Source organism: Parus major, chromosome 26 (assembly GCF_001522545.3).
Source record: "Parus major isolate Abel chromosome 26, Parus_major1.1, whole genome shotgun sequence".
NCBI lineage: Eukaryota > Metazoa > Chordata > Aves > Passeriformes > Paridae > Parus > Parus major.
The window spans coordinates 1545836-1558570 of NC_031795.1; the positions used below are offsets into that span (position 1 = coordinate 1545836).

Here is a 12735-nt window from a genome sequence, read left to right on the forward strand (position 1 = left end):
TGCCAGGACTGGCAGCAATGCCAGCCTTTTATTCCTGCCCCTGGGAGGAGGATCAGTTGGTTAAGCAATCGTATCTGGGAAGTCTGGGCAGTCTTTACAGTAACAAGCCAATAAGGAAGTGGGCCAAACTCCAAAACAAATTCCTGGAAGGTGCCAGTACCTATTTCACTGGTCCTTCAAAGCTGTGGCATATGTTTTCCACAGATAATCCAGCAATCTTCAGTTGGGTGTTATCCCAAATATCATAGATCAAAGGCTGTAATTCCCTCATGTGAGTGTCATGGTTTAACCCCAGCAGTCTGATAAGTCACCCAATCTCTCCCACCCTAGTGGGATGGGAAAGGTAAAAGTTAGAAAACTTGTGGGTTGAGATACAGATTAATGGGGAAAGAAAAAGCCATACGTGCAAGAAAAAGCAAAACAAAGAGGTAACACAATCCTTCCCATGAGAGGGAAGATTTTCAGCCACCTCCAGGAAACCAAGCTCCACCACCTTAACAGTGGTTTGGGAAGACAAACACCATCACTCCAAACATCCCCCTCCTCCTTCCTTCTTCCTTCTGGTTTATACTTTGAGCAGGACACTACATATGATCTGGGATGTGCCGTAGTCAGTGGAGGTCAGCTGTCTTGGCTGCATCCCCCATCATGGTTTAGGAATAATATTCCTCAATTTAGTACTCCCATTAAAAAGACTACAAGCAGCTCCCCTCACCCTCTGTGATCCCAGGCTGAGATACAAAGAATTTACTGGGAACAGCAATGAGTTAAGAATTGACCATGAAAAATGTCCTTGAACAGAACCTCCTATGAAGGAGGTGAAGAAGGAGTAGCCAACTTTATGTTCTTAATCCATCTTCCTACTGTCTGTTGTAAAATATTTCTGAACAATAAACTACATGTGATAGAAAGAAACCTGATTTATTTTGGTTTTGTTTACATGGACTGTATATCACAAGCTATGGCAGATCACTGGACATTAACCTGAGTGGTCACTACCTCAAGGTGGTTGCCTTTGACATCAGTTTTCTTTCTCCTACTGTATACATCAAAAAGCTCAAGAAAATAAGGATAAGGAAAAAAACCTTGAAAGGTAAAAATAAGAAGAGGCAATGGTTATCAAAGACATAAAGCTAAGAATACATGACACAGCTGAGTAGCAGGAGTCTCTTTCTGATGAAGAAATAACGAAATCAGGCATTTCTGATGAAGAAATAACGAAATCAGGCATTTCTGATGAAGAAATAACGAAAGGTGACTGCGCTGGTTGTAGCTGAGTTAATTTCCTTCCCAGTGGCTGGCACGGGGCTGTATTTTGGATTTGTGCTGAATGTAGGGACGATAATGGAGATGTTTTTGTTATTGCTGAGCAGTGGTCACACACAGCCAAGGCCTTTTCTGCTTTTCACAGTGCCAGGCTGGCGAGGGGGCTGGGGGAACACGGGAAGCTGGGAGGAGACACAGCAGGGACAGATGACCCAAAGTGATCGAAGGCATGTTCCAGACCATACCACATCACCCTCAGGATGTAAAGTGGGGGGCAGAAGGAAGGAGGGGGAGGGATGTTTGGAGTGATGGTGTTTGTCTTCTCAAGTCACTGTTATGTGCCATGGAACCCTGCTCTCTGTGGGATGGCTGAACACCTGCCTGTCCATGGGAAATGGAGTGAATTCCTGGTTTTGCTTTGTTTGCATGTGTGGCTTTTGCTTTCCATATTAAACTGTTTTTATCTCAACCCATGAATTTTCCAACTTTAATCCTTCTGACTCTCTCCCTGATCCTTCTGCCAAGGAAGTGAGGGAGCAGCTGTGTGGGGCTTGGCAACTGCCTGGGGCTAAACTACAACATTGGTTGACAAACTCAGGATACAGTGATTAAATACCCTCTACATGTTTTCAGGTTTCTCAATCCTTGAAAGGGTCCTCTATAAATCTCCTAGAGGAGGTTTATTTCCTCCTCTAGCTCCAAAGCAAGTTCTTTATCCTTTTCATGCTAACAATGCTGCCATACAGCTTTGAAGAAGGAAGTACTGAGGATAAATAGAGTATATTTGGGAGGGGGTTGTGGATGAGGTGTTGAATAGAAGAGCTGCTTTTTTCTTCTCTAGCAGTCATAAGAGGACATTGGCAGGAGAAATCATTTCATTGCCATCTTTTCATGTTATTATGTCAACTGACATTGTAGGAAATTGTAGGAAATTGTGCAAAAGCTCCATCTTTGCTTTGAATTCCAGAGAAGAACTGAGTCCATGCCTCTACAACCCTCTAGCTCAGTCAGGTGCTTATGGGATTCCTCTTGCTGGAAATGTTACCAAGTTTAAATTTTTTTGTATAACTTTAGTCAAGGGTTTTGTTTCCCTTTGCCCAGGTGGAAGGGAATTGAAGTTTTTTTTTCAAAGGACTGATGAGTTTAACATCTCAGCAGGCTGGGGGTAGCACAGAAGATACACAAAATATAATAACCATCAACGACCATTAACAGCCATCAGCTCCAAACATCACCCCTGGCACACACCTGGCCTGGGAAAAGGTAGATAAGAGATAGATAAGAGTGAGGACCTAATTATCATCAGAGGTGAAGAGATCTGGAACCAATAAGAAACCAAATACTAAGAACTGCATAACTTGGAACCAGTGAACATTGAACCCATGTATCTCTATGGGTTTTGACTGTATAAAGTTTGTCAAAAATCTGGTAAAATTCATGTGTCATGGAATGATTTTCTCTGCACAGACTGGGCTATGTGGATGAAATTATTTCTGATGCACATCCTGGCCAGAATGAAGTAATTCATTGATTCTGTAACGCTAAAAATGTTGTTGGAGAGATTTTGTTTTTCCCACAGTTTCAATGACGACTGTGGTTTATTCTAGGCAAGTTTTTATTGTTTCTTGGAAAGGGATCTCCTTTACTGAGACACTTTTAGAATGTGTTGTCTGGAGACTGTTTTTTTTTAGTGTAAAATTTCAACCCTTGGCTTTACAATTGAGTAAATGGCTCTGAAGTGAATGACAGATATTACAGAATCTTTAAATAACTGTGAAATATGTACTTGTTATTTTATTTACCTTTGCATAGTCCAGAATTTGTTTCCAAGACCCACTTTATATAGAAGGTTGGACTTGTTAAACAAACTTTTGCACAACTTTGTGACTTGAGATTCAACTATCAGATAAGATTTAAACTTGAAATCATTTAAGAAATGAAAATAAAGAGCCTCACATTTCCAACAATAGCTTTCTTACATTGTTTGAAGGAACAGTGGGGATTCTTTGGGGAAATGTAACACCTGAATAACTTGTAGTTGGAGCAGGGTTCACTGCTCAGCTTCTCATTCTGTGCCATAGTTTGAAGTTGGCTTCCTTGCTAGTTGCTGGTGCTTCCGTGTAGGATTGCTTTACTGGTCTGATTTTTAAAAGGAAGAGACAGCTACTCTCACTGGAGATTTTGCTGCCAGGAGCTTCCCCAGCATCTCAGACTTGAAGCTCAACTGGGTAGAGTGAGCTCTTTCCATATATTGGTCATGTGGAAGAATATTTGTTCTCTGGGGATTTTTTTTTTTTGTTTGGTTGGGTTTTTTTTTTAATGAAATACTAAGGATGTTATTACCTCACTTAAAAGTTCTGCCTTTTTAAATTTGAGGCTCTGGGTTAAGGGGAAGAATGAAGATCATGCCATAAACAAAATTGTTAGCAGATGATAAATGGCCTACACCTGGTGAGCTAACACAAAGCTTGTTCTCCAGAATGACTGGCCTCTGGAAACTGCACAATACCCATTGTGTAAGGAGGAGAGCTGGAAGTTCACCAGCCTCAGTGTCCTGCCAACTCAGCCAGGTCACCTGGAACATTGGGGTTCACGACCACCAGGGACCACCAGAGAGACCCCCAGGACAGAAGAACACGTGTGTAAAGGGGAGGGGAAATACACTAATGATTTTGGGGAAATTATTGTCATATGTATGTTTAGTCTGGGACAATTGATGAATCTGTATAAAAATATGGACTATAAACAGAAACTTTCCTGTACTCAGCAGGCACAGCTTTGGGAGGAGCATTCCCCCTGAGCATCCAGCCAAATAAAGAGTGCCTGCTTCTTAATGCTACATTGGTGTTAAGGAGTTTTTTATTTTACTGAATTTTTAGTAATAAAAGAAATTAAATCCCTGTCTTGGATTGTCTTAAGTGACAAACCAGCACAAGGTTGTTTCAAAGGGGTTTGCAGACAATTCCTAGCTAAAGGTCATATGCCTTAAGTCTGATGAAGAGCAGCTGAGGGAGCTGGAAAGGGGCTCAGCCTGGAGCAAAGGAGGCTCAGGGGGCCCTTGTGGCTCTGCACAAGTCCCTGGCAGGAGGGGACAGCCGGGGGGGTCGGGCTCTGCTGCCAGGGAACAGGGACAGGAGGAGAGGGAACGGCCTCAGCTGGGCCAGGGGAGGCTCAGGGTGGACATCAGGAAGAATTTCTTCACTGAAAGTGTATTTAGGCCTTGGCAGGGGCTGCCCAAGGAGGAGTCCCCATCCTACACTTCTTTATTTACTGTTTACAGTGATCTAACAAAGGCTGAAATACAATTCCCAGGCCCATGGCTTTGTTTATTGTAGTCAGTAGTGCTAGGCTCTGGCACCAGTCAGTCTCTCAGTACACATCCACAGTCAAGGAGTGGAGGTTCCCACGCATTCCCCCATTGTCTTAAACCCTGGACTTGTGGCTTCCACTCTGTTTCTGGGATAGGGCACAAATACCACTGTGTCAGGGGTTTGGAAGAGATGGGTTGGAAACAACTGGTCATGGAACCATGGAACCATAGAACCATGGAACCATGTAATCGTGGAACCATGGAACCAAGGAACCATGGAACCACGGAACCATGGAACCACGGAACCATAGAATCATAAAACCATGGAACCATAGAACCATGGAACCATGGAACCACAGAACCATGGAACCATGGAACCACAGAGCCGTGGAACCATGGAACCACAGAGCCGTGGAACCATGGAACCATGGAACCATGGAACCACGGAACCATAGAATCATAAAACCATGGAACCATAGAACCATGGAACCATGGAACCACAGAGCCGTGGAACCATGGAACCACAGAGCCGTGGAACCATGGAACCATAGAAACACAGAACCATAGAATCGTGGAACCACGGAACCATGGAACCACAGAACCATGGCACCATGGAACCATGGAACCGTGGAACCATAGAACTGTGGAACCATGGAACCACAGAACCATGGAACCATAGAACCATGGAACCATAGAAACACAGAACCATGGAACCATGGAACCATAGAACCATAGAAACACAGAACCATGGAACCATAGAACCATGGAACCGTGGAACCGTGGAACCGTGGAACCACAGAACCATGGAATCATAGAACCATGGAACCATAGAACCATAGAACCGTGGAATCATGGAACCATAGAATCATGGAACCATGGAACCTCTGACATGGAAGGGACACCTTACACTTCTTCTGTCCTGCCTACCCCTCCTGAAGAGCCTGTAACTGTCCAGAAGAAACAGGTAAGGAACCTTTGGTAAAGAAACTTCTCCTGAGTGAAGAACCTTCTGGGTGAAGAACCAGAACCCAGAACATGGTCAGGTACTGGAACAGGTTCCCCAGAGAATTGGCTACAGCACCAAGGCAGCCGTCAGACAAAGGGTGCAGTTGTTGGAGTGACCCTGTGCAGGCTCAGGAGTTGCAGGATTTGGACTCGATGATCCTTTTGGGTCCCTTCCAACTCAGCAGATTCTGTGACTCACCCAGAAGGTGTTTCACCCAGAAGGTTCTTTACCCAGATGGTTCTTCGCTCAGAGGGTGGAACAGGCTTCTTAGAGAACTGGTTATGGCACTGAGCCAGCTCTCAGACACATGGTGTGGTTGTTGGGGCTGTCCTGTGCAGGGCCAGGAGTTGGACTTGATAATCCTTGTGGTTCTTTTTCAGCAGAGGGGATTAAATGATTCTCTAATTCCTAATATTTTACCTAAAACTCACCTGACACAGTCCCACATGCATCCTCTAAAATCAACACTGGGTTACCACATCATTCCCCCCATTTCCCTTCTTCCCCCTGCCCTTTCTTCCTCTTTTGTGTTTTCTTCTTTATTTATCTTGGCCCTGGGTTGAGTCTTTCTGGCTTGCCATCTTTCCATGAACCTTCACTCGGTAAATGCAAGTGTACCACGGGTTTCCCCAGTTGCTCTTCACAAGAAGTTTGACGTGTGAAAAGGCTCTGGGGAGCAGCATGTTCTGTGAAGAGGGAAAAGGGGGGGCGTTAAAAGCACAGTGAAATCAACATGTCTTACCCCACCAGCCCTGTTTCTGCTCAGGAACAAGCTCCCAAAAGTAACTGGGAGAAGCAATAGAGATCTGAAGCTCGCTGCTGGTACTGGGGCTGCTGGGGAGGCTGGGGGCAAGGGAAGGCTCTTGGCATCCTCTGCATGCTGGCCCTGATGGGGCTGCACCTCCTTTCCCTCTGTCCCTTGCTTTATCTTGACAGAGGGGCTGGGGATGTGCTTCTGTGCATGGGGCTGTGTGTCACACCCTGTTTTGTCACCCCTCGCGGTGTGTCACCCCCCTGGTGTGTTACCCCCGGTGTGTCACCCCCTGGTGTGTCACCCCCTAGTGTGTCACCCTGCCTGGTGTGTCACCCCTTAGTGTGTCACCCCCCTGGTGTGTCCCCATTTCTCCGTGGTGTGGCTGCATGTGCATCTGGCTTTTCTGAATGCAGTGGCTGCAGCCAGGGATCTCTCAGGCCTGACCCTGTCCTTTGGCTACCACAACCACTTGCTACTCAGCCCTCCAAGCCCTGCCAGGTTTCTTTTAGCAGCAATCCAGGACCCTCTGCCCAGGGAGGAAACATTTGCAGCTTCCCTGCCATGAACTTTCGAGCAAACCTGTTCTGCTCCCTGTCATCTGGCCCTATGTGTGGAGCATACCTTCAGAAGGAAAGTCTGCATGGGATCTTTTTCCACATTGTAGGTGAACATCCCCAGGAGAGTTTCCTCTTCTCTGTCTTCCTCCACTCCCTTGGGAGCAAAGCACAAGGAGAGCGAGTTGGGCTCATCCGGGCAAAGAGGGATTGTAGAGACTGGATCAGCCCTCTTATGTACCCAGCCTCTCCCAGGGCTCTGGCAGTAGTCTGGCATTGCTTAGGGTAGAGCTCAGTCTCTGCCTTGTGTTTTGATCAAGAACCCTGAGGTTCTTGGCCAGAACAAGTCTTAAGAAGGATGGACCTCTCGAGCCCTTGAGCTTGCAGTGCTCAAAAAAGCGCAGGGCACAAAGCTCAGAGGATGCACAAAAGCAAGCAAGACCTCGCTTGCCCTGACCTCCCCCTAGGGCCAGATCCCCCCAGAAGCACCCATCAGACTTACAAAGACAGCAATGTCTTTGGGGGCACTGAAGATGGTCCCACTTGGCGAGGCATCTTTGGTGATGTGCTGCACTGTGATGGCAGTCAGGTAGACTCGTGCTGGCAACCTGATGACAACCTGGCCCTGATGCCCTTTGAAAGCCCAGCACTTTCCTGGGAAAACATTTGGCTGCAACAGAATGCAAGAGCAGTGACTTCTGGGCTAACACAACTGCCCATGTAGCTTGAAGCATTGGGGCTGACATGTGTGTGCTCTGTTTCAGCTTGAAAAAAGGGCCATGTGAGGAAATGGACAGAAGCAGAAGGACTTCCCTGCCTGCCAAAGTGGGCCCAGCATGGCAGAATGGAGAACAGTGGTTAGGAAACCATCCCTCCCAAGGACAAGCAGAAACACCTCTGCCCAGGGACTCTGTAGGGCATCCCTCCTCCTCCCACCTCCCACCCTGGCAATCAGCTCTTAGGGCTGACAGTGGTCACCAGGTAGAAGGAAATCCTTTCACCCAGCTGTGGCTGAGGACTGTGGGCAGAATGCAGCAGTACAGCTCAGTTTGGTTCCACTCCCTCCAGAGAGGAACCACTGCTTCTCAGCAAGCCCAGCCCTATGTTCCACCTTTGGTTTCAGGAATCTAAATCTACACTGTGGGCTTGACCACTACCCCTGGGCTGAGAGGAAACCCCCTGAGAAAGGTTTCCAAATTCACAGGAGGGAAGAAAACTGGTGATTTCTGCAAAGATACCTGCAAAATAGTATCAGGAGGGCTGGCAGTCCAGAAGAAGCGTAAAATCCTCCAGAGAGAACTCTCTTTGCAGTCGTAGGTCTGAGAAGTTCTTTGTGTGTCAATGGTGGCTCCTGTAAGGAAGGGAGGGCAAATGGCTGCAAGGCTGGCAGGGCTTGGTGCTCAGACACCATTTCTGATGCCACTGGCCAGTTCCATGTCCACCTGTCCTGTCTGCATCACCCTGTCCTGGGGAGGCCCAGCTGCAAAGGGCAATGACAGCAGTGATGTGCCTGGTGACTGCCTCTTCCACAGGGCTAGGAGTGCTGGGCTGAAGCGAAGGACAAGCCAGCCATTCCTTCTCCAGATGCTGTGGAGAGGAAGAGAGCCCCTCCATCCATGCAGGAACGTTGTAATTCCTGTGCCATCTCCACAGGAAGATGTCTGGGGACAACCCCAGTCATCCTTGTGGAGACTGTGGACAGGACACAGACAAGCACAGGGCAAGGGGACCGGGCTGCTTGTGTCCTTACCAGAGCTCTTAAGGGCCCAGTCTGTCTTGACACAGGATTCCAAAGCCATCTGGGTCAGTTCCTGGGACCATGAGCAGACAGGAAAGGGCCACATCAGCACGCTGCCATCACCCACAGAGGCAGAGCTCGGTGTCAGCCACACATGGAGAGTGTATTTCCAGCAGGACTGAAACCTCTCTTCCCATGCCCACAGAGCTGGGAAACTGCTGCTGACAGAGGACTGAGGAACAGTGTTTGTGGCCACAACGTTCTGTCCCCACCAACAATACCAAAGAGAGCTTTCTTGGGGGTTCTGCCCAGCCAGGCCTCTTTCCCCAAAATAGCAGGGTCACCTTCAAACTACTGATCTCTGCCCTCAGTTGAGTGACCTCTCCCAGCAGATTCTGCAGCTCTTGGGTTTCAATCAAAGTGTGTGAATTCCTGCAGGAACAGAAAAGCAGATCTTGTCAAAGCAGCCCATTCCTTCTGTGAGACACCTGGGCTCTAAAGAGACACACGTGCTTCCTCTGCTTTGCCAGTGCTTCTTTCCAGCCCCAGCTGAGCAAAAGGCAAAGGCAGGACTGAAGTACAGGAGCCTTTGCTGTTTGGAAACTGAGCACAGGTAGCACAAGCTCAGCTGACACTTCTGCACAGACACAGTTCCAGTACAGGAAATCCCTTACCAGAGAGTTTTCAGTCCTGCTGGAAATACACTTGGCAGCTCCTGAAAGTGAAAATTCTGGATTAGAACATCTACTGCCAGAGCCACCATGGCTTCCCAGGGAAGATTACACAATCTGCTTCTTCTTTGGGTCATGCTGTGTAGAAGCAGAAGAGCCTCGGGTTTATGCAGCCACTGTCAGCAACACTCCCTTGCAGGAGGTGCCTGTCCCAGGACAGTCACTAACCTCCACGAGTCCCTTTGTCCACAGTGACCATCCTGACAGGGCAGTCCCGCAGAAAACAACAGCTGTAATCACATCACCGACACAGTTACTGGACTGCGCTTTGCAGCACACCGAGGGCCCCTTGTGTGCTCCCTGCTGCCCTGGGGTGTGGAATGTGGGGTGCAGAGATAGGATTCTCCTCTGACTGAGGGCCATCAGCTGCAGGGGACATCCCAGCATGGTCTGCAGTTGTGCTTGTTGTCCCAGTTCTACTCCCTGTTTGCCCTCACTTCGGTCAGCACCAAGACCAGGCTGGGAGAGGAATCTCCCCACTCCCTCCCCTTGCACAGCCCCTCCCTCTGGGCATCCCCGGTTCAGCTTTGGAAATACCTATGCCCTTCTCTCTCAGTCTTGCAGCAAGCCATTCAGTCCAGTGGCCAGAGCAGTAGCTTGGCTGTGAGACTACCTGGGAGCCTTCCTGGTGGTCCAACAGCCAGTCCCAGTCAGGAGAACACTCGGGGAGCTCTTGGGGCCACAGGAGTTTCCACACATAATGGCCCCAAAGGAAAGCTGGTATCCAGCACAGCCAGGCAGTCACTCTCACTTGTTTGCTCATGAAAACTCACCAAGAGCCACTGACATCAACAGGGTGAAAACTTTAAAGCTCAGCAGCAGCAGCATCTTTTGCCTGAAAGAGAGAGAGTCCTGGGGCTGTCAGTTACCCAAGCCTTACACAAACCCCTTCACAGCAAGGAAGTGCTGGAGCTTTGCCTGTCTTTGGTCCCAGAGCTTTCCCAACCTGCACAGTCTCTTGCCAAAGCTGGGGAAAACCCTTCCCCTGCAGAGGCTTGGCTCTGCCCTGAGTGCTTGGCTACGCAGCAGTTTGTCCTTCTGCAGCCAAAGCTGGAAGCTGTGGCTCTGCTGTGCCAGTGACACTGCCAAGGGGCTTTGCTCTTGTCTCTGCCTGAGATTGGCCAAAGCACAAGCAGTGCTCAAGCTTCATCGTCCAGCTGGGAGCCCTGTGGTTAGGGAACACACCCTGCTCTCCCTTTTGCTTGTACTGGGCCTCAGACATTCCCATCCTGCCCCTGTCCACAGTAGAAAGCACACACAGTAGTGTGTACTCTGTGAGGATGGCAGGGGCTCAGAGAATTTCTCCCCGGGCAGACAAAGGCACCTGCCAGTTGCCAAATAAGCCTGAAGAACATCCCTTGGAAAAGAAACCAGAGAAAAGTTATGCCTGTCTCTTGAGCCTCTTCTCCAGCTGGGAACCCATCCCCAGAGAAAGGAGACTTCACACATCACAGGACAGGTCTTCAGAAAACCTGTCAGCTTCCCCATGCTGCTCCAAGCCCACATTCCAACCCCACATTCCATTCCAACACTGGGCAGGAGCAGCCACTTCATACCAGCTCACTGGGTACTTGCTGAGCTCCACAGTCACCTCTCCCAGTGGTTTGGAAGATTCATCGTGGTTTGTCTGGGGAGCCTTTTTCCTCCCCATCCCTCCGTGCCCAGCTCTGCCTGCTGAGCTGCAGGAGATGATGTCTGCCCAGTGTGACAGCCACTCTGGGCTCTGTCCTCGTGCCACAGGGCACAGTTGCTCTGACCTCACAGCCCTGGTGGCTCTGCTTTCACAATTGGGGTGCCCAGGGTGACAGCCCCGTGGTAACCGTGCATCTGCTCGTCCCCGTTTTGGTTTGAGAAAGGCAGTGCTGGGACTGCATAAGGTTAGATGGCTGGTCCCACCACCTGAACTAGTAAGTTATATATAAACAAGCACAGGAAGCTTGCAGAGGGAATCATGGAATCATCATGCAGTTGCAGGATGGTTTGGATTGGAAGGATGCTGCAGGGCTGCACATGTCTGAACTCTGGGGGTTATTAGGATTCAGCCTCAGCAGCACCAGCGCTGCCAGGCACTTGTTCCAGGGCTGGCACACGAAGGGAGGCTGCCCCTGAGGCCATGAGCTGGCTCCTGTTCACCTTACAGTGATGGAACCACACACCCTGGAATGTGTGAAGTCCTGTTTCTCACAGTTTTGTGTGTGAAGACACCCAAGACAAACTTTCGATGGCCAGTGACTAACTCAGAGGTGATTTTCTGGTTAGAGCAACCATACCTTTCCTGTCAGTTTTTGTTATCTATAAAAGTTTATTGCTGTTGCCTTTGCTGGCCAGAAGTATTAACTTGAGCTTGTTTTCTCTACCCAATTGTTCCCACTACACTCCCAGGTCGTGGGAAATTTATTATCTCCAGGACTTGTATCTAGTGCTAAACTGGGTCTGATCATAGTGGTGAATTAATTACCAGAGTGGATGCACATACAGTGCCATTACATTCACCTTGTTTCCTGACACAATAAAACATCCTTAACATCTCATTTCTTCTCCTTTTCCTCTTCCCAGCTTACCCTCAGTTGCACTGAGTGGCTTTTCCCTTCTGGTTTATATCCTGGGCAATACCACCCTGCTCAGACCTGGTTGTTCTCCAAGAAAAGGGAGCCACAAGGACACAGCCTCTGTTGTCTCCCTTTCCCCTGCAAGTTACTGTAACCTGCTCTAAAAGGGGTTGTGTTGATGGAGGCAAAGACAGCCCTTGGTACCCTCAGCACCGACTGATGCTCACTGTAAGGGAATCCACAAAGGCCTGATGGGCAAGCAAAGGAGATGAGCAGGAGGGCAAGCTGGCAAGAAAGGAGCTCCCTTCACCCAGCTTCAGGCCTCCTGCTGATAAACCTGGGGTGAGAAAGTGAGAGGACCAGGCTTTGCCAAACACAACCACAACAGCAGAACAGACCCATCTGGCCTTTCTGATGAGGCATCCAACAAAATATGCTCATGTATGCACCATGGTCTGAAGAAACAACCAAAAATCCAGGTGGGAGGACCCAAGTCCTTTTCCTAAAGCCTGTAGGAGCTGTCACTTCTGCCTGTCTGCTTAGGAACTGCAGCTGCTGCTTGGAAACCAGTGTGGCAGGATATCCCCCACCACAGAAGAGCTGATGTGTTCCAGCAGGGCATCCCCCACCACAGAAGAGCTGATCTGTTCTGGCAGGGCATCCCCCACCACAGAAGAGCTGATCTGTTCCAGCAGGGCATCCCCCACCACAGAAGTGTGGCAGTGGCCTCAGGGATGACAAAGGGTTCCATTGTCCCACCCCAAACCCCTTGTGAAGGGTGGCCCAGGTGTTCTGATTGGGTTTGAGTCCCTGGGGGGTTCTCCCTT

General features: G+C 48.9%; 1 long non-coding RNA gene across 1 annotated transcript; it reads right to left on the reverse strand.

The window, feature by feature from the left end:
- Positions 1-7414: 7414 nt before the first annotated feature.
- On the reverse strand, positions 7415-8764 carry LOC107214755. The gene is made up of 3 exons (XR_004500271.1): positions 8641-8764; positions 8129-8241; positions 7415-7560 (listed from the first exon to the last, which is right to left on the reverse strand). It is a non-coding gene; the product is annotated as an uncharacterized LOC107214755 (long non-coding RNA).
- Positions 8765-12735: the final 3971 nt, after the last annotated feature.